At 44.5% G+C, this 22,367-nt stretch overlaps 1 protein-coding gene across 6 annotated transcripts in view; it reads left to right on the top strand.

Moving 5' to 3' along the window:
- The window catches only part of SLC35F5 (solute carrier family 35 member F5), a 129,754-nt gene that overhangs the window by 90,719 nt on the left and 16,668 nt on the right, over positions 1–22,367 (top strand). Inside the window, exon 20 of one of the 6 annotated variants that reach the window (XM_073807775.1) lies at positions 12,641–14,259. The exons of the other annotated variants lie outside the window; for them this stretch is intronic. The gene's annotated coding sequence lies outside the window, so the exon portion shown is untranslated. Of the gene's footprint in view, positions 1–12,640; positions 14,260–22,367 lie in introns of those variants that run through there. 6 annotated transcript variants of the gene reach the window in all.

The following is a 22,367-nucleotide window of genomic DNA, read 5'->3' as shown; positions in this document are numbered from 1 at the left end:
TCTTTCTCCCTTGTATGTTCTCTATTAAACTCACCTAAACTTCTGTTCCTGGGGATGAACAAGATGTGGTCTTTTGAGTGTGTCCTTTACACTCTGCTATGTCTCAGAACTCTGTTCCCAGGATCGTATATTTCTACACACTGAGTGACGCCAGGCTTCACACACCTGGGGATGGGTTGGGCAGCCTCCCTGTTGAGTGTCACCCAACATCTCTCCCTCTGTCCACTCGAGGGCCTCTACCACCTGGCTCTGGTTCTCTTTCTCACCATGCTGGGACCCTGGGTACAGCTCCTCCTGACTTCGGGGGTGTCACATTGAGGGTTTCTATAATCTCAGTGTTGGTAGCCGTGTGGATGGAGGTTGAAGATGACCGGGAGGAATAGCTTCTTCCCTGGTCTTAGTTTCCAGGCTCTAAATCCTAGAAGCCCACCCCTAGATAGCCCACCTAAAGCAGCCCTGGTCCTTAGAGCCTGAAGGTCAAAGAAGGAGTCCTTCCTACCTTCACCAGCACAGCTTGAACAGGAGTCTCAGCTATTAACGATAAATTATTCTGGGGCTTCCCTGGTGGTGCAGTGGTTGAGAGTCCACCTGCCGATGCAGGGGACATGGGTTCGTGCCCTGGTCCGGGAGGATCCCACATGCCGCAGAGCGGCTGGGCCCGTGAGCCATGGCTGCTGGGCCTGTGCGTCCGGAGCCTGTGCTCCACAACGGGAGAGGCCACAACAGTGAGAGGCCCACGTACCGAAAAAAAAAAAAAAAAAAAAAAAATATATATATATATATATATATATATATAAATTATTCTGACACTTGTTAAGATGGTAATATTCAAGATGACTGCAGTGGAGTTCAACTCTGTTGCAATGGAAGAGAAAGATTGAGCTCAACTCCAGACACAACAAGGACAAGTGGGGTTTATAGTCAACAAGCAGAATGAGAGTGTCAGTGGATGGAAAATTACTAAGAGGAGACATCAAAAGTAGGGGGATTCTTACTAAACTGACCTAACAGAATTCTTGCTAAAGACAGGCCAAGGATTTAGGCATCAAAGGTAGATGATGAGGAACTTGATCAAATATTAAGGGTGATCCGATACCAAGGATGGAGGGATGATTTAGCAAGAGTCTTTGCCAAGACTGGCTTAGGTGGACCAAGGACAGGACCCAATAATGAGCCTTTGTGGAGGAGAGGGCTTAGAGAAGCGTAACTGGAATTCGGTCAGAGAGAGTGTTTGTCACAGCCATACCCTTAGATGGTTTGGTATCCTTCTTGCCATCGGAAGGGCTCTCGCTCTTGCAGGAGAATCAGGTTTGAAGACTGTAGCAAGTGCTTCATAATGGGACGCTCAGAATGATGTGCTGGAGGCTCCTGTGTCTAGAGCTTTCTGTAACAGAGTCACCAGGTTCATTATTTAAGCAGAGACTTTGACCTCTACCTCTGGAAAGTGTTGGACATCTGAATTACACAGCCCTGTGATTCTCAACACTCAACAAATGCCTCTGGAGACTTCAGGCATTCACTCCCCATCAACAAAGCACCATTTAACTTGAGGCTGGTAGCGAGCCCACACACTGAACCTCTAAAACACTCTGTCCACCAGCCACCTCTTTCTCCCTTGGTCCCCACCTCCCTTGCGGTATCTAGTGTGGTACTCCAGCCAGGGATGAAATCCTCCGTTTTTATGGGAGGATGCCCTGAGACCAGTCTCAGCTTTTGGTATGAAGGAGCTTCACAAAGCATCCTTGGTAACCCCTCCAATGCCTGCCTGAGGACGTGGGTCTGAGCTCTGGCGGGGGATCCTTGGTAGCATTTGGTCTGGACCAAGGCCTCCAGTAAAGTCACTCTAGAAGCCTGACATCCCTTTCTAGGAATGAAGCCATCCTTTTCAGAAATGTTCTGTAGATGCCAGCTTGTAGCAACATCCATTGATGTCTAAGAGAAAGGGCTGATGGAAGCTCAGGTTTAGGGAGGGTGGGTGGGTCCTGGGAGGAAGGAACACAGCGTGGCAAACGCTGTTCCAAGGATAGCACCCTGATAGCCACCCTGAAACTAACTATGGGGGGAGGGCTGCATGTGCCATGACCATCCCATCATGTTGAACCCCAGACCCCCACAATGTTTAGGGTCCTCTGCACCCTTCCTAAGTGATTTAGAAAAGGTACAGTCACTAGAATGGGGTTTCCTTCCCAACAGGCCCTGTTGAACTCTTCTAGTGACACGGATCTGCACCCTCAGCGGGGCCAGAGGTCAAGGACAGTGTGGGTGGCAGTGGCCCTGTGGGGACTACAGAGTATGGATTCCTCAGGGACACAGGCTCATGGTGACCAGACTTGCTCATGGCACGTGTAAGACACACCCTGGGGATTTCTAGGAATGTGTTAAAGCAGGGGACAAAAACTCTGCAAGAATTGAAATTCTTGACTGTGCAACTTTGGCTTAAAGCTTAGGGAGACTCAGCGCTAGTTAGTGTTAATTTGATCCCATCCGGCTCACCCTAGGGAAGCTGCTGAGCCTCGGTCACACTGCGGGCAGGGAGGATGTCCTGAGGAATTCGTTCATTCTCGGCACAGTGAGTCTGAGATGCAGACTCTTTCCCTCTCTGCCCTTCTCCTTTGCGCGTTCTCTGTGCCCCAGATCTCTGAAGGGATGGTACAGGGGTTGCAAGAGGACGGGGCTGAGCTGTGGAACTCTTGGGAGGGGTGGGTGGGGTCAGGATGCGGAGCTGCCTCAGGACCTTTAGGAGGGAGGGATTCAGTGCGCCAGGTGTGCCTGCAGGGGGCGCCACACAAAATGGTGGCGGAAAGTGCTCGGAACCTCAGGTGACAAATGTCTTCTCCTGGCAACGTTTGGGAGCAGAACACTAACGGGACCGGTAAGGAAGAGGACCCTGTAGTACATGTCAGGGGTGTCCTGATTTATCTTCCTCACTGGCCTCTCAGGAAACCCCGATTATTATTAACTTCTCCATTGAGGCCTAAAAGACCTCTATTAAAATGCAAATGAGATTTGCTGAGGCCTTCCCACTGAGCCCTTACCAACAATTAACACCTTGGCCCACTCCTTCTGTCTGAGGAGGGATTAGCCCTTGCAGAAGGAGAACGGAAGGCAGCTAAATTTTGATGGGAGTGGGTGAGAAAATGGTCTCTGCCTGGGCGAACCTGGGCATGTAGATGCATCAGGGAAGCCAAAAGGAAAGGGCATGACTTTTCAGGGACACAGAAGAGAGATGAAGAGAGAACTCAGATCAATTTCACCAGTTTTCAGTTTCACCTGGGACTGAAACTCTCCGTATTACTTAGCACCAGCCTCTCTTAAGGCGTGTCTGATGCACTCTGGAGTCCGTTTCCTTTCAGAGATACAGATTTTCCAGAGCCTCAGGAGTCCAAGTTACACCTCCCCTGCCCCCGAAACAGCTGTCCTCTTGGCCCCTTCCGGTGAACAAACTTTGTTTAGATGCGTCCAGAGGTGTTCCTGGCTGACCCAGCCAACCTCCCTAACTGCATGATTGTGGCTTTGAACGGAAGGTCTTCTGAAGGCCCCTCACGTGGAAACTTTGGCTTCCTAGCCAACTGCAGCAGGCCATGTGTTGTAGATTAACCTTTCTTTATAAACAATATGCAAAGTGTTGGTATTTCCACCTGCAATTATTTTCAGACTCAAATTATGTTCATAAATGTAGACTTCCTTTTGAGTTTTCTGAGCCCCATCGTTTTCCATGAAGGTGCCTGTCAGCTAGTGGTGAGAGCGGTAGAACCACAGGGTGTGTTTCTCAAAGTGCTGCTGAGTCATTGGTGTGATTTTGCGTCTCTGCTGCTGGACAGTTTATTGAAGAAAAGTAAGGTATGTTTCAGACATTCCAAATTGACATTTTTTTTTCTCATTTGAGGACATCTAAATTGATCCTCCAACTGATTCTTAATTCCGCAAAGACAAATCAAATGCTTAAAGCTGGCATATTAATTTTATATCAGATTTACAAAAGAGTTGTTATACTCTATATAACATTTTATAGAACACTGGGGCCCTTTGGATAGTCAATATATTAGGTTCATTTGTGATAGGTTTATAAGGACAGAAGCTTAATTTCGATCTTTTAATATTGTAGACATTTATGGTTATTTCATTGTATATTGCTGGTCATACTCAAAATTTACTTGACATCAATTTCTTGGCCAGCGTGCTGCCCTCCAACTCCCTCTCCTGCACGTCAGACTCTCCTGCACCTGGCTGAATTCTGCTTTCTAGTGTTAGAGTGAAATCAGGGACTTCCTAGGTATTCAGTACAAATTGGGATCCCTTGAGATAATGTGAGTAATAGTGCATTTTGAACAAGGGAAACCAAGAAGCTAATGTTTTTGAGACATTCTTAATACTGTAGCACATGAGCAAATTCTTAAAATCCAACTCAGCCCTCAGCCTTTGAAATTCATCCCCTCTGCCCAGAGCCTCAGGCAGGGAGAAAGCGGTGGCTCATCCGGAGTGCCACCCCTGGGCATCTGCTGCCTTGCTAGCCCTAGGCTTCTTCGGATTTTTTTTGTTTGTTTTTCGTTTTTTTTTCCTTGGCTTCATCTATTCTTTTTCAGAATAGCTGGTTGGTGTGTGCTTTCAAGAAGGAGCAAACAAGCAGGCTTGCCCAAAACCTCTAAACTGAAATGAACCCAGCCCTGCATGTGGGCCATTTTCTGTGTAGTCACCTCTGAGCTTTGCTTCCGTTTTATTTTCTCATCCTTTCACCTCGACAGGGATCCATTTCCATAAGATGAGGGCAGTTGGAATCCTTTGTTGATCCCAGAGTCAGGATGGGCCTCAAAGATCCCTGGAAACGTGGATGTCATCACTTCACATGTTAGTCCTGGGGTCTCATGGCAGCTGAGGACAGATCTGAAATGGTGGAGCCCTCTGGAGGCTAAATTAGGGGTTGACATTTACCAGTGCAGAAAATTGCCAAAACAGGTTCTTTTTTTTCCCCTTGAAGATTGGTTTGATGTGGGGAGATTTTTATGGGACCAGAAACCACATGCTAGGCTGTAATTGAGCATAATTATTGCCCTGCGTGCGGCAAAGTGCTGGACTTGAGGCATCCTGCAGAATCCCATTAATTTCTTGATTGAGCTCTAAAAAACAGTGCCCCCAACAGGGCCAGAAAGAGCTGTGTTTAATCTGCCTGGTCTTTAAATGAAGAAGTCACTGGCCGTCCAGTTGGTTGATGTTGTTTCCTTGTAACTCTGGGGCCTTGGCCTGTGATCCAAGGCTCCATTGCCAACATACTTTATTAGAATTCTGTGGTGGTATCTACTGTGTCTTAGGATAGCTCCACACAAGGAAACTGAAGTGGACAATGAAAGAATTCGTAAGAACGAGCCAAACAAACACCCAAATGCCCCCAGAATACAAAACAAGCCTTTTGTAATTATCTGGTTATTTCAGGTGAGAGATTTGGAAAAGCCTAAATTATTTGGGCAATTACTTTTACCTTCTTATTCAACATGTGGAATGGCCCAAACTTCAGAAACAACACCCAAAGGGCTCTCATGCATTCAGGACTCTGCTTCTCCCCTGGCATCATGTGGGAGACTGTGTGGGAACATGACCATTCACTCCTAAGTATCACCCTCAAAGGTTAGGTGTATTTTCCAAAGATAACTTAAACACGTTACATTGTTCCAATTGTTAGTGTTAAAAAAGCTTTCCAAAATGTTTGTGTCTGTTGTCCTACTTGCATAAATACAAACCGTGGAGCAGAAGTTAGTTTTTGCTGATTAAATTTGTCCAGACTTCCAGGGTCATTGCCTTGATCATTAAATCTCACAATTCAGGCTGTCATTGTGAATAAGAGTGAAAACTGGGATGAATGCATACTGTCCCCAGGACTTTTCCTGGAATAGGTGCATTTTAGACAATCAAGCTCAGATATTAGATTTTATTTTGTATTAGATCTATCTCTTTCCTCTTAATGGAAACAATGCCAAATCTCAGGCTAACTGAGGGTCCCTGTCAGGTGCATTCCAGTGAATTGAAATGTTGCTGAATTTCAGGTGGTCAAATGGCTGTGTAGCTCCAATGTCTCCTCCTGTTACCGAACCAAACTTGGGTCTGCTGGCTCACGCGGGTAGTAAAGCCAGTCTACTGACACCGCGTTGTGGTGAAGGAAAGCGCACAGTTTATCGCAGGGTGCCAAGCAAGGAGTCCAGGCAGCTAATCCTCAAAAGACCCAACCTCCTTGCTTGGTCTTGCAATGAATGCTACATGTGTCAGTAGATTGGCTTTACTGAGCATGAGCGAGCAGACCCAGATTTGGTTCTGTGACGCTTCTGCTGCAGGGAATTTATTTCTGTCACTTCAGCACCTCACTTCTTACCACCTCTGGTAGAAGTTGGGGAGACTTTCCTTCTTGTCCACTTGCAGATGGAGTGTCTGCTATGCTATAGATTCAGTAGGACATCTAATCACTATTTTTATGGGAAAATACATTTGAAGTCCCAGCTCTGAACTTGAGATACTGGGAGTCCATCTCTGACCCAGCTTCTCAGTCAGGATGGCACGAAAAGATTCCAGTGTATTCTACCTCATCCATGCCTCCACCCTGCCCTTCATCTTGCCTACTGCAGGGCAGTACATATACAGGTTTGTCACGTCATGATGAAGACTGTGGGTCTGTCTACTCAGAAGCCAAGTCCATACCCTCTGTGATTAAATATGTGTGCTGGAAATATTTGCTTCTAGCATGGTGTTGGTGTTTAACACTCTTCATGATGACTTTTATAATGTAGCAGTTTAAAATATTATGAAATCTTTTCAAAATTCTCCTTTATAGATTTTGGGTTCCATGTTTTCTTTAGGAGAGATTACTTCAAACTAAGATAATTAAAAGACTAGAAGGGGTTACAAATAATTTGTTTCTGTATGGATTCGTTTTCTTTTGATGGGTAACAAATTACCATCAACATAGCAGATTTAAAGAACATAGATTTATAGATACAGCGAACAACAAGTGGTTACCAGTCGGGAGAGCATAGCGGGGAGGGGCAGGATGCAGGAAGGGAATTAAGAGGTACAAACTACTGTATATAAAATAAAGAAGCTACAGCACAGGGAATACAGCCAACATTTTATTATAACTGTACACGGAGTATAACGTTTAAAAATTGAATCACTGTGTTTTACACCTGAAACTTATATAATATTATACATCAACTATACCTCAATAAAAAATAATAAAGAAAATAGATTTATTATTCAGTTTCCCTAGATCAGGAGTCCAAGCATGGCTTAGCTGGGCCCTCGGATCAGAGTATCACAGGATTGCAGTCCAGGTGTCAGCTGGGACTGGGGTCTCATTTGAGGTTCTGCATCCTCTTCCTTGCTCCCATGGCAGAAGTCACTGTCTTGCAGCTATGGAACTCATGGTGGCGTGCTTCTTCAGAGACAGTAGGATAATCTCTGAGGCTTCAAGTCTCTGACCTCTAGATTCTCTTCTTGAGGCATACCTGATTAGGTCAGGCCCCTCCAGGATCAATTCCATTTTGATGAACTCAAAGTCACTGATTAGTGTCCTTACCTATATCTGCAAAATCTCTTTACCTTTGCCACTTCATATAACCTCATCATAGGGTGGCATTCATCCTATTCACGGATCCCACCCACACTCAAAGGGAGGACATTATACAGGGTTTGTACACCTGCAGCAAGAATCTTTTTTTTTAATCTACATAATTTTATTAGTCAATTAACCTCCATAAAGCTGGGGAAATTTTTTTTTTAACTTTTTAAAGTATCTAACACATAAAGAGTCTTCATTAAACACTTTAGAAATAAATGAATGATACACACATATAAATTCTCACCTTGCAAAAGAAACACTCCTCCCCAGAAGTAGGTGATGGGCCATATCCATTGTAAGAACTAACAGATAAGAATTTCCTTTTCTTAGCAATAAGACACTTATTCTTTCAAAATTCTCTCACGGGAATCTAACTTGTCTTGCATTTGGAAACAATTTCAAATGACTAGCATTTTTTTTTTCTTTATCCATGTAAATCAAACTGCAGTAGCAAATCCAGGTATGCCCTAAAATATATTATTCATTTCATCACAGCATAGCTCTTTTGCAAAAGAACAGAAAGAGTAGTTTGTAACTGTCTGCCTTCCCTCAACAGCTGCTATTTAAATTGCAAGGTATCATTCTGTTGTAAACTATATCTTACCTAAGGAGATTACACAAGCTTTGCAAACACCAAGCAAATCTAGACAAATTAAATACAAAATTAATAATACTATGAGCTAGCACACACAAACCATCTAATGAAAAATGAGGCAGATTCCTTCAAAGACTAAAGAGTACTTAGGGGTGGTGGGGGAGGACTAAAGGACAGAGGTAAAACACTGAAGGAGCAGCTTTGGGCAAGGCCAGGAACAAGGTATGTGACCACCGCATCGTCTCTTCTAGAGCTACAGTGACTCGTGTTGACGCCTCCACTAAGTCCAAGCAAAGTCTGAACTACAGAAAGTCATAGCAATATGGAGGTCACCAGAATCAAACATGGTTGCATTGGAATAATAAAGATGAAATTAAAAACAACTCTCAAAAGACCTGTGGTTGCCAAGGAGGGGGATGAGGGAGGGATGGAGTGGGAGTTTGGGGTTAGCAGACGCAAACTAGTATATATAGAATGGATAAACAACAAGGTCCTACTATATTCAGTATCCACAGGGAACTATATTCAATATTCTGTGATAACCCATAATGGAAAAGGATATAAAAAAGGATGTATATATATGTATAACTGAATCACCCTGCCATACAGCAGAAACCGACACATTGTGAATCAACCACACTTCGATTAAAATATATACTTTAAAATTTTTCTACTAAGATATATATATACATTATACATATACACACACACACATATATATATATGTATATGTATAAAAAATCCAACTCTTAGCATTTCAAGGAAAAAGGGAAGGAAAGAAGGGAAATTTAACTGTATCTTACCACCTGTATCTCTGATTCCTTATAATATAGGGAATGGGATGGCGGTTAGGAAGAAAACAACCCTTAGTGATCCTACCTTGAGCCAGTGACTGTGCTAGTTCCTTTACACAAATTATTTTTCAAGGAAGCCCAGGATGTCTGTATCACCATCACTTTACAGTGTGTACATTGAGACAGAGTTGGATTAAGTAACCCCTCAAAGTCACCTTCCTAGTAAGTGGCAGAGGCAGGGTCTAAATGTCAATGAGTCAGACTCCGTTACACCCAGTGCAGGAGAAAAGAAGCCCCCAGCAAGCCAGCCAAGAATTGAATGTCGACACTGTGGTTCCAGGAGAGAAGTAAGCCCTAAGGCCTAAGGAATTCACCGTAGATAACAAAACAGCTTCCCTCCTACCATGTAATAGAATGCACTGGTTACCTGCCGTCCTTTGGAGAACTGAGAAGAGTCCCTCAAATTATTGTCCATGCTCTGTGGTAAATGAGGAATCCTGGCGAGAAGGGCCAGCATGGAGCATCCGCTGTTTCCCAGCAATGCCACTCCTAGGGAAATACCCTAGCAGGAATATGCCATGGGCCTTTGGTCATCTAGTGAAGCCCATGGACCCTTTCTGAGAAGAATGTTTTATTACCTACATTCGTAATTGAAGGCAATAAACTAATAAAAAATAGTGAAACTCATAAAAAAAGGTGAGTGAAAATAAGGATGTAATTTTTTTCCATCCAACTTCATGGACCCAGGCAACAATGAGACGTGTATATTTAATTTAGGGATACATACATACATCATAAATGATAAAACTAAAGAAAGGGATAGGTTAACACAAAAGCCAGGACAGTAGTTATCTTTGTAGGGAAAGAAAGGGCAGGAGATGAATTAGGGGCACACAGTGTGCTTCCAAAGTACTTGCAGGTTCTAGTTTTAAGGTGGCCGATCAGCACTCGTGTTGCTCTTGTTTCAACAGTACTATTATGGGGGAGTTTCTTTTCCACTTCCATCTCTTCTTTCTGGTGATGGGAACTTGAGCAGTCAAACTATGGCATTTCTCATCCCTTTGCTTCCGCCATCTAGGGAAATGAAGGGGCTTACCTGATTACCTGAATGCTGCCTATGACTGGGTAAAGACTTCTACTTGAAGAATCTTAAGGGTTATCTTAGAATTCTGTCTACTACCCTGTATTTTTTTAGCTTTTGAAAGGATGTTTAGAGTTTAAATCATTTGTATAGGATAGCAGGTAGGAACAAGAATTTCTGTTACAGCACAAAATTTTCCTAAAAGCCCTCATATTCTGCAAAATCATATGCTAAAAATAACAGGGCTCATGGAAAACAATAAAGTCAAGGGGAGACCACTCAAACCTATGCTACTTTTTAACCAGAGCACTAAAAAGGCAATACGAATCCTAGTAAAGCTACTAACCTAGTTTAAAAGGCAGTTTAAATGCCCAGTAAATAGTGATATATTACAGCAAATATAAATCTATCTAACAAAGGAAACAATGAGCATAGCCTAATAGAGGAGGAAGAGACAATGGAGGCTGCGAAGTACAGCAGTCACAGAAAGTGTGCAGAGATTGGGGGAACCTCACAATAGACATGTTACCAAACTAAGCGAAGAGGAAAATGTGGGCTGAACTCTGTGTATAGAATTGTCTTCCTTTGCACTGAGGTGTTTTAGCCTGTGTTGAGGTGGGCTGCCATTCCTGAGTTGCAAAAACTTGAACTTGCTGGGAAACAGTGACAGTAAAAATGGCTTCCACATTATACTAACATGATCTCTTTATTGACCAATAGTGTTTGAGCTAATTGGTGTCGTAGAAACCTTTGCTGTAGCAGAAGAGCCTGTAAATAATTGAAATTTCTCCTCTATTGTCAGGACACTCTTTACTGAATAGTCTCTCATTTCTCCTCTAGTAATTTTTTAAATTTTTGTTTTTATTGTATCAAAGTATATGTGCACATCGTCAAATAGTTCTTCAAGTCTTATTGCAGAAAATAGCCATCCCTTGTGTATCTGCCACCATTGCCTGCTACTTGAGACAACCATTTCAACTATTTTTGTTGATTCTTTTGGTATCTACTGGTATATCTGTAAATAACATGCTTATATTGCTGTTTCTTCATTTTTTTTTTTTCAGTTTTAGCCATTATCGACTTCCTATTAGGGAAGATAAAGATTTAGCTTATGTTCACTCTTCTGCCTTGTCCCAGTCACACGAAACCCACACCACCCATTCTTTCATCCTCCCAATATAATCCTATTGTCATTTTTGTTTGATATACATACAGGACTTTTATTGGTACAACTATGTAAATGTTAATCATAACCAATCATAACCAATCCATGTAGTGATTGATTATTTTTCCTCTTTGCCTAATGTCTTGTATTGCCTAGAATTAATAGCTGACTTAAAAAATGGGTATAATTTTTATGTACAATCCTAAACTTTCCCCCAGAGAAAGAGATTTGTAAATCTCTTTCAAAACATTCAAATGGGGCTTCCCTGGTGGCGCAGTGGTTGAGAGTCTGCCTGCCGATGCAGGGGACACGGGTTCGTGCCCCGGTCCGGGAAGATGCCACATGCTGCGGAACGGCTGAGCCCGTGAGCCATGGCCGCTGAGCCTGCGTGTCCAGAGCCTGTGCTCCGCAACGGGAGAGGCCACAACAGTGAGAGGCCCGCGTACCGCAAAAAAAACCAACAACATTCAAATGCATTAGACAGTCTGTTAAGTTAATCTTTAAGAATCTGCTTTGGATCCCTCTGACCTGCTTTATTTTGAATTGGCGACTTTCTAGCTTTGGCCGCTGTCTCTCCATCTGTCCTGCAGAAACTTCCCTTCATCATCATCTTTGCTGTGTACATCTGAAAATGTCTTATTTTACCCACTTGATTGAGAATTTGACTGTTTATAGAAAGTTAAGTTGGAAATAGTTTTTTCTTTGAATTGTGAAAGCTTTGACCCATTATCTTCTTGCTTTCTGCAATGCTGTTGAGAAATCCAATGCCATTCTGAATCTTGTATCCAAATCATTTATATGAAACTAGTTTTCACAGTTTTCTTTCTGAAAGCTTACAGGATCTTCTCTTTGTCCCTGGTGTTCCAGAATTTTGTGATGCTCGTGCCTTTCTGTGGTTCCATTTTCAATCTTTACGCTTGGCATTTGGTAAGTTCCTTTGATATAGAAATACATGTCTTTCAGTTCTTAGAAATCTTCTGGAATTATTTCTTAGATAATTTCCTTCTCTACATTTTCTTTGTTCTTTCATTCTGGGAACTCCTGTTATTCAAATGTTGGACCTGCTAGACTGGTCTTTTCATTGTCTCTTTGCTCTCTTTTGGGATACTACTTTTCTCTTTGAGCTTCTGTTTATTTCTCTGTAACTGGTAATGTAGTATATATTGGGCTTTTCTCTTCAAAACTCATTTCCCCTTCCCTCATAGGTGTAGTAGCACGGATTGACTCCTGTGGTAGTTATTGGTGCAGTTTCCAAATGTTTCTGGTTCTTTTTTCTGGACACACAGTCTCCTTGTGGTTGAGCAGGCAGTATGGTCAGTCCTGGGGAATATGCTGTGAAGGGAAATGGTGTGTCCAGGCTGGAGAGTTGAATTGCCACTGCTTGCACTCTCTTCCTCTACTACAGTGATCAGCAGTGCTCCAGAGAGTGGTTGCTTCTTCAACTCGGGTCCCACAGTATGAGCGATGTTGGGCAGAGCCCCTGTGGACCATAATGGACAAGAGCAAAGCATGGATATGTCAGGACTGTTTCTTACCGGAGCAAACCTAACACATCTCGAAACCACCGCGGTTCCAAGGGAGAGGCCTGGAATTTCCATCCCTCTTGCCAGTGACTTGTTCAGGAACGTGAGCCTAAGACAATCATCTGTTTTTCTAAATTGGCTCCTTTAGACTAAAGGAACAGAATTTGTCTGATGGGTGGGGAAGAAGGACTCCTATCTCTCTGTCTCTTCCTCTCTCTCTCTACTCCATCTATTGAGAACACAGATTCTATGATGAGGGGAATCACCCTTAAAATTAAAAATTCAGCCTATATTTTAGAAGACAGAGCTAAGAATCCTTGGGATCCTTGAGGAGTCTGTAGAGCACCTGGATCTACCACCCCAGGGGTCTGCCTGGTGTTTCACCTTCCAGTTGTGAAGGGAGCTGTGTCTTTTTTTTTTTAAGTTTTTTTTTTTAAATTAATTCATCTATTTATTTTTGGCTGCATTGGGTCTTCGTTGCTGCTCCCAGGCTTTCTCTAGTTGCGGCGAGCGGGGGCTACTCTTCGCTGCGGTGCGCGGGCTTCTCACTGCAGTGGCTTATCTTGTTATGGAGCACGGGCTCTAGGTGCGCAGGCTTCAGTAGTTGCAGCACGGGGCCTCAGTGGTTGTGGCTCACGGGCTTAGTTGCTCTGCGGCATGTGGGATCTTCCCAGACCAGGGCTCGGACCTGTGTCCCCTGCATTGGCAGGCGGATTCGTAACCACTGTGCCACCAGGGAAGTCCGGGAGCTGTGTCTTTATTGCTTGAGTCACTTTGAGGTTGGTCTTCTGTTACTTACAGTCCAAAACATTCTAATGGATAAATGGAATAATAATACCACCCTCAAAAGTTGGAGGGAGAGCTAATTAAGACAAGATGCGCATAGTAAGCATTCAGTGAGTTATTTCTTTATCCTCCGCTTTGTGTGTTTAAAATAAGCCTTGTCCATTAAAGTCATTAAAGGAGAGAAGTTGTAGATTAAAGTTAGCAAATGATGTCACCCTTTTCACATCTAATTCCTGTGAATGGTTAGGTGTTATTTTGTACTGTTCTCTTATGTCTATTTAATTACACTCACCCTGTTCCAAAAAGGATCTGAGGTAGCTTGCTCTTTGATTCTCACAGCCTTAGAGTTTGGAAGGATTCATCTAAAGTAAAACCAAAGAGAAGTCACTGGAACAGTGACTAGAGTAAATATTAAAATTCCCAGCGTGCTGGGAAGTTGACTTAAGGCCACCCTTCCGCTTCCCAGTTTCCCTTCTTGTGTTTGCTTTTAAACCCATTTCAAAGATGCATCTGCAACAGAGAGAGGAGAAATTCTTGCCCAAGGTCACAAGTTAGATGAGAGTGCGGTGCAATGATTAAACGCAAGGATCAGCAAACTCTAGCTCATGGGCCAAATGCAGTTGCTCACCTGGTTTGGTACTGCCAAAGAACTAAGAATGGTTTCCACATTTTTAAAGAATTGCAAAGGTAAAAAACCAAACAAACAAAAAATAAAGACACAGGTTATATGTGACCACAAAGCCAAAAATAGTTACTTTTTGGCCATTTATAAAAAAATGTTTGCCAGAAAAGATGAAAACTCTAATTTGAAAAGATACATGCACCCCCGTGTTTACAGCAGCAGTATGTGCAATAGCTAAGACATGGAAGCAACCTAAATGTCCCTCAACAGATGAATGGATAAAGAAGATGTGTATATACAATGGAATATTACTCAGCCATAAAAAAGAATGAAATAATGCCATTTGCAGCAACATGGGTGGACCTAGAGATTGTCATACTGAGTGAAGTAAGTCAGAGAAAGACAAATATCATATGATATCACTTACTTATATGTGGACTCTAAAATATAATGCAAATGAACTTATTTACAAAACAGAAACAGACACACAGACATAAAAAACAAACTTATGGTTACTGAAGGGGCAAGGCAGGGAGGGATAAATTAGGAGTTTGGGCTTAACAGATACACACTACTATGTATAAAATAGATAAACAAGAAGGACTTACTGTATAGCACAGGGAACTGTATTCAGTATCTTGTAATAACCTATAAGGGAAAAGAATCTGAAAAAGAATATATGTATAAAACTGAATCACTTTGCTGTACACCAGAAACTAATACAATATTATAAATCAACTACAATTTTTAAAAAAAGATGCAGTGGGGCTTCCCTGGTGGCGCAGTGGTTAAGAGTCCGCCTGCCAATGCAGGGAACGCGGGTTCGCGCCCCGGTCCGGGAGGATCCCACATGCCGCGGAGCGGCTGGGCCCATGAGCCATGGCCGCTGAGCCTGCGCGTCCGGAGCCTGTGCTCCGCAATGGGAGAGGCCACAGCAGTGAGAGGCCGCATACCGCAAAAAAAAAAAAAAAAAAAAAGATGCAGTGAATACCACCATATACAAAAACAAAGTTTGCCAACTACTAGTTAAGAGCCAAAGCTCTGGAACCAGACAGAGTTTGAATCCTAGTGAGACCTCTGTCAAGTTACTTAACATCTCTGAGCCGCAGTTTCCTCATCTGTAAAATGAAGATAACGCTTCCAACTTTTCAGGCTTGATGTGAGAATCGAATGAAACTGGGTTTGCAGAGCCCTTCTCACCCAGCCAATATGAAAGCTTACTTATTTCTGTGATCTTTATTTGAGCAAAGCCTCCTGGCACCTCCCAGAGCAGGCTGCTCCCATCCAAGCTGGAGCTGCACAGGCCTCATTATCCCCTGTGTGTTGATGGCCCCATGGCCTGTCTCCCTACTCTGCTCTCAGCTATAATCAGGCAATCACTTTTGCCCTCGCACCTGATCAAACAATTTTGCCATTTCACATTCCGACACTCCATACTTTTCAGACTGTTCTGTGAAACCCATATATTTTCATTAAGAGTTGATAATAAACTCTCACACTGAAAGTTTTTTCCCAGTTCATGATTGATGACAGTGCGGTAGGGAGCTGAGTGGCTCTGGTTGCCAGCTGGGGTGAGAATCTGCTTGGGGCAATCGCGGGGCCTCTCTCAGCAGCACCTTCCAACACCCATCAACTTCACCGCCAGCCCAGAGCCATCTGGAGATCACCCCTTCTCCAGCGACAGCTGCAGAGGAAACAGCCTGGGTTTTGGGGATCGCTCCCTCTCTCCCTCCCCCTCCCTCCCCCTCCCCCTCCCCTCTCCCTCCCCCTCCCCCCCTCCCCCTCCCCCTCCCCCCTCCCCCTCCCCCTCCCCCTCCCCCTCCCTTCCTCCCTCCCTCCCTCCCTCTCTCTCTCTCTCTCTCTCTCTCTCTCTCTCTCTCTCTCTGTCTCTCTCTCTCTCTCTCCCCGCCTCTCTCTCCCCTTTCAGTGCCACTCTGGAGGCGGAAGATCCAGGCAAAAGGCAAGTTGTGATCATAATGCATAGGGTCTAGAAATTTGGTCCCCTTATTTTTGTACAGTTCAGTGGTAGCACAGCATGAAAAAATCTATGGGCTTCATTTTCCTTTCTTTTTTCTTTGTTCCCTTTTAAAAATTTGGTTCACACTCTGGAGTCTGAATATCTTGCATCCTTGAACACAGGGCAGAGAGTGCCCCTCTGGAGGTCTGGTCCAGGAGCTGAGATGTGGTGGGAGCTGGGAGAAGCTGGAGGGGCCAGGATCCCACCTCTGGGCAAGGAAGTCTTGTGGGGCTGGGAACCTGTTGCCCTGTCACAGTGGCACCGCAGCCTAGTGGAAGTAGGATATGGCGTTGCCTGTGAACTCCAGCTCCAGCCCACCTCTCTGTAAGAAGTCAACGCCTTACATTAGATCCTGCACCATTCCGGGGAATGCAGAGGTAGGAAAGACCTGGGAACTCTTTGGGGAATTCTTCCCAATCCCTAGTGGGAGACAATCATTTTAACAGGAAGTGGGAGGCAAGAGGAAGTGGGTGGCACAGAGAATGTCACGGCCACACACATTTGATCCAGCATCAGGAACGGTGAAGGTGGCGATTGCCAATTTCTGCTCGTATGTGAGCAGTAAAGGCTCAGAGAAGCTTTGAGAGGTGAAGAGCTTGGTGACATCGAGCAGAGGAGACCGTAGTCTGTGAGTGTGGGTGCTTTCCAGCTCTGATTTAGGAGGGGATTGTTTTACTGGGGGAGGAGTGCTTGTTCCCGTGACACCCCGTTGGTGGGGCTCGTGTCATGGAGCTCCACCCCTCTTCCATGAATGGGGTTCCTTGCATCACCCTTACCTCCATCTGAAGGTGAAAAGGACCCTTGAGGAGCCCAGCCTGTTCAGCCCAGCCGAGGGAACGTATGTCTGGCATTGACCTTTGCTAATTGATGACAGCTCTGTGCACAGGCAGCCCAAGGGCATTTAGATGTGGCATGGAGTGATGGAAAGAGGCTGGAATTTGGGGTCAGTCAGATGCGTCCTCTGTTATTCTTAAACTGAGGTTAGTTTTCAAAGAGCCATTTCAGATGCACTGTTTTCCTGTTTCCTGTTAGTTTTCCATTCATTTGTATGCCAAGTCACGTGGCCGTAGGTGGCTACCGAACAGCCATCTACCCTTGCCTTTGCTTTCCACGTGTTCAAAGAGCGCGGGGAGGATTTACTTTCCGGTCTCCATAGCAAAGTGCCTGGCGCTGCTCCCGGGAAGGGCGGCAGGGAACAGAATGAGAATGGGAGCCTCTTACTGTTCTACCCAGAAAGAGCATCGAGGACAACAGATCCAGGGGATGGTCCAGAGAGCAGGCAGCAAAGCCCAAACCCAGAGCTGTCCGTCAGAGAGAGCTGCCATTTTGCTGTGGGGAACGCTGATTGGGTTTCCTTCCCTCAGAGGTTCTAAGACCCTAAGGTAGACCCCACCTTTGTTTTACTTGCCCATTAGGCCCCCCTGGGTCACCCTTCCAACGTCCCCTCTACGGCGGGATGGAAGGTTGATGCCAGACAGAAGGGAAGGAGTTAAAAAAGTGAATTTCCTCAACTTCACAATCAAACAATCCCTTCCAGTTCTCACGTCCTTTCCTTTCCTCTCCCATCCACATTCGTTTCTTCCATAGCCCCCTAGAAACATAGCATTCTTTTTCTTGTTCATGTACTCACTGAGATTTTTAAGTGTCTCTACCATCAGGGAGAAGGGATGTCTAATGCCCCCTAAAATGTAAGTGACTGATAGTCTTGCTTTTGAAGCCTTGAACGGAGAGACAGATGTTTGGAACTGTACTCCCAGGGTGTTGATATTCCTGGAGCTGCTCCTGTTGTGTGCGGTAGCAATATTGGAATTAATTGAGAGAGTTGCAAAGGGGAATATTTGCTGGACTCCCTTGCTCCCAGCCAGCCTTATCAATTCCTCCTGTGAAATGTAATAGCGTTTGACTTTTTTTTTTTTTTTTTTTTTTGCGGTATGCGGGCCTCTCACTGTTGTGGCCTCTCCCGTTGCGGAGCACAGGCTCCGGACACGCAGGCTCAGCGGCCATGGCTCACGGGCCCAGCCGCTCCGCGACATGTGAGATCTTCCCGGACCGGGGCACGAACCCGCGTCCCCTGCATCAGCAGGCGGACTCTCAACCACTGCGCCACCAGGGAAGCCCGCGTTTGACTTTTTGATGCAGAATTAGATTATGCTAAAACATAGAGCGTCACAAACCACAGATGCTTTTATAGAAGGAATGGTGTGGATCACAGTTCTTAACACTCTTTTCTTACGGTTCTCAAATGCATTAAAGTGGACCTCAAATCATCCTCAGGGCTAGTTAAAAGAAAGATTGCCTGGGCCTGAGGATTTGCATTTCCAGCAAATTGCCAGGTCTTGCTGATTCCGGGATTCATGGATCACACTTTGAGAAGCAGAGCATTACAAAGATTGTAACTTTATCTCAATTTCTTTCCTCAACAAAACCCATCGAGTGTTTTGTTCTCTTAAGGGCTTCTGAAAATATTCCCTGAGGGCATATCTTTTCCTTTCATTAACGTAAGAAATAATACTAATACCAAATTAAACAACTGCATGTCCTGTTTCACAGCTGCTGGCCAACATGTGGCCGCCCTGAGCCTGCCTGGTTTGGGGACATGACTGGCAAATAGACCCCACTCGCAGGATGACTTCTAGAAGCCTAAGGAAGAGGTGGTGGGCTTGTTCCCTTCTCAGCCATTGCTAGGATGTCCTGAGAATCCTGACATTTTCTCCTTACTACACCCAAAGCATCTTCTTAGTCTGGCACGAGTTCTAGGGAAGCTGCGGTCAGTACGAGAGGAATGAGGATTCAGTTTCTGCCCCAAAGGTTTTGGTGTGGAACTTTCCTATTACAACCAGTTGTTTTCAGGCTACGTTCTGTAAAGCTCAGACTGCCTTAACCAATAAAGGAAAATACGTCAGCTCGGGTAACTGGAAAGACCAGAGGGAGACTCCCAACCTCTTTTCAGATGAAATCTCTATCCATCTCTCAGCTCGACTCTGAGAGCACCCACACCTGGAGTGCCCACTGTGAGCAAAGAATTGTTGTGGGCCCTGGGAAAGGGATCCCATTGCCATTCCACAAGAAACCAGAGAGAAAAAGGAAAGATAATGCTTTGCCTTGTTTGTGTTTATCCCTTCACTGAAAATGTTTTTCCCTCCTAACTCCTAACAAAGCCTGTACGTCATTCATTGCCCATAGCCCATGAAGACTTCCTGGACTCCCCTGGCAAGAAGTAAGGACATTTTCTCGGAATGCCACACCAGCGCTTTTCTACAGGAGGCAGTGTAGTTATGTTAAATACCTGGGCTCTGCTGGGCACTGCCTGGGCCCTCTGTCACCCTTGAGCAAGTTACTTCAGCGATCTGTATCTTAGTTTTCTCATCATGAAATGTGCATAATGTGTCCACCTCCTGCAGTTGTGAGAGGAATATAACTAAGAATATTAAAAGTGCTAGGATGGTGTCTGGCACAGAGGAAGCCCTCAGCAAAGGTTTCCTTTAGGAATTTACTTTCCTTCTGCATCACTGCCCATTTTCTACTTTGTATTACTATTTCTGGTAGGAGAACCACCGCATTCTTCTTTCTACAGGCTTGGCCCCCTTGGCTACAGAAAACGTCCTGACCCACAAATTGTAGATTTTGTTGATGTCATGGTGTCTGATGACTCAGACTTGGTTAGAGAAGCATTTATTGATGGACACCGCCAATTTGTATCTCCTCCAGTCTCCTCCAACCCCTTAATCTCCTTCCGTAACGACTGCCAGCTCACGATGAGCGGCTAGACTTTTTAAAAAAGAGACAGGTTGGCCTTTTCAGGGTTCATCTTTCCATCCCAAGACTGCTCGATATGTCACTCTATTTACTGCCAACGATTAAGATTTTAAAATCCTCGAGGAGTCCAAGCATTCTTGTCTTCTTGGTACCTTTTTTTAGGTGCTTCCAACTTCCTATATCCATATGTCAAAAATGTGAATTTTTCTCTTACATCTCACATTTGATTAGAGGAAAGACCAATGCCTCCTCAAGAATTCATACACAATGTGGAGAGACTGGACCCATTGTGCACTCTTGGTGGAAGTTTAGATGGTACGGATGCTATGGAAAACAGTATGGCAATTCCTTGCAAAAAATTAAACCTAGATTTACCACATGGTGCTGCAACTTCACTTCTGGATATATACCCCAAAGAATTGAAAGCAGGATCTCCAAAAGGTATTGGTACACTCATGTTCACAGCAGCATTATTCTCAATAGTCAAAAGGTGGAAGCGACCCCAGTGTCCATCGACAAATGAATGGATAAAAAATGGGGTATAGACATACAATGAGATATTATTCAGCCTTAGAAAGGAAAGAAACTGTAACACATGCTACAACATGGATGAACCTTGAGGGTCTTACGTCAAAAAAGGACAAATACTGTATGATACCACTTGTATAAGATACCTAGAGTAGTAGTTGCCAGGGGCTGGGAGGAGGGAGCAATGGAGGGTTGTTTAACGAGTATAGAGTTTCAGCTTTGCAAGATGAAAAAGTTCTGGAAATTAGTTGCACAACAGTGTGCATATACTGAACACTACTGAAGTATATACACTTAATAATGGTTAAGATGGTAACCTTTAGGTGTGTATATTTTACTACAATTAAAATTTAAAAAATCATCCTTTCATCCTGGTTTGAGAAACACTGTCTTAAAAATGAGCCTCTGGGCTTCCCTGGTGGTGCAGTGGTTGAGAGTCTGCCTGCCAATGCAGGGGACACGGGTTCGTGCCCCAGTCTGGGAAGATCCCACATGCCGCGGAGCAGCTAAGCCCGTGAGCCATGGCCGCTGAGCCTGTGTGTCCGGAGCCTGTGCTCCGCAACAGGAGAGGCCACAGCAGTGAGAGGCCCGGGTACCGCAAAAAAAAAAAAAAAAAAAAAAAAAAGAGCCTCTTACTCTATGGAAAGCCTTCACTTACTGAATATTGCTGTTAAAGGGAAGTTGCTTACTATAACTGGCAAAGGAAAAATTTTAAAGATTATCATTGAAATGAGAACACAGAATAGTTCTCTACCAAGAGGGTTCTCTACACACGGTCACTGAGAGAAAATGCAGATTGCGGTGGAGAGAATTCCAAAGCATTTACTGGGGAAAGCAAGGCAGGCAATCGTGGTATGAAAGGGGTAGCTGCCGGCTGTTAGCACTGGAGATGATAACGGGCTCAACCTGAAAGTCCTTTTTTGGGACTCAGAAAAAAGCAAAGGGGCAGAATCAGGAACCTTCTTCCATGAGCACCATTCACTCCAAGCTTGGGTGGTACTGGATTTCCATATGGTGGATTTTAAGCCTCTGTGACATGAGCACGTTACTAAGCTTGTACTGCCCGCTGCACGACAGGTCAATAATCGAGAGACGACTTGTTGGGGCCAGGGATAACAGCTTTATTCAGAAAGCTAGCTCACCAAGAAGATGATGGGCTCGTGCCCCAAAGAACCATCTTGCCTGAGTTAGAATTCAGGCTCCTTTTACACTGAAAGGGGAGGAGGTGAAGTCAAACGCTTCCTGCTTCCCATCAGCCTCCGGAGGGGATGTGTTAATTTCTTCCTGCCTGCAGTCATTCACAGGTGGGCCTGGTCTGGATGTTTCCTGTGAGGTAACAAAGGTATTATTATTTTTTTAATAATAAATGACATTTATTGAGCTCTTAGTTTATACCAAAGACTGTTGTAGACATTTCACATGGATTAATTCATTTACTCTTCACAACAATTCTATGAGTTAGGTCCTCTTACTCTCATGAGCCTTTTCAAATTAGCAACGAGGGTATGGAAGTAGAACAAGATTAAGCAATCTGGGCTTCCCTGGTGGTGCAGTGGTTGAGAGTCCGTCTGCCGATGCAGGAGACACGGGTTCGTGCCCCGGTCCGGGAAGATCCCACATGCCGCGAAGCGGCTGGGCCCGTGAGCCATGGCCGCTGAGCCTGCGCGTCCGGATCCTGTGCTCCGCAACGGGAGAGGCCACAGCAGTAAGAGGCCCGCGTACCGCAAAAAAAAAAAAGATTAAGCAATCTTCCACAGTTTGTGGGCCTGTTCTGTGGTCTGACTGTAGATCTATCCCATTTGGTTGGTCTGACATAGAACACAGTTAGGTACACATTATCAAATGACTTTCAATTCAGTTCCACATTTAATAATCGGCAATTCCTATTATCTATGGCCAG

The sequence above is a fragment of the Tursiops truncatus genome, chromosome 7 (genome assembly GCF_011762595.2).
Source record: "Tursiops truncatus isolate mTurTru1 chromosome 7, mTurTru1.mat.Y, whole genome shotgun sequence".
Lineage (NCBI taxonomy): Eukaryota > Metazoa > Chordata > Mammalia > Artiodactyla > Delphinidae > Tursiops > Tursiops truncatus.
The sequence above is the reverse complement of the archived record's forward strand: the minus strand, read 5'-3'. Positions and strand labels throughout refer to the sequence as shown.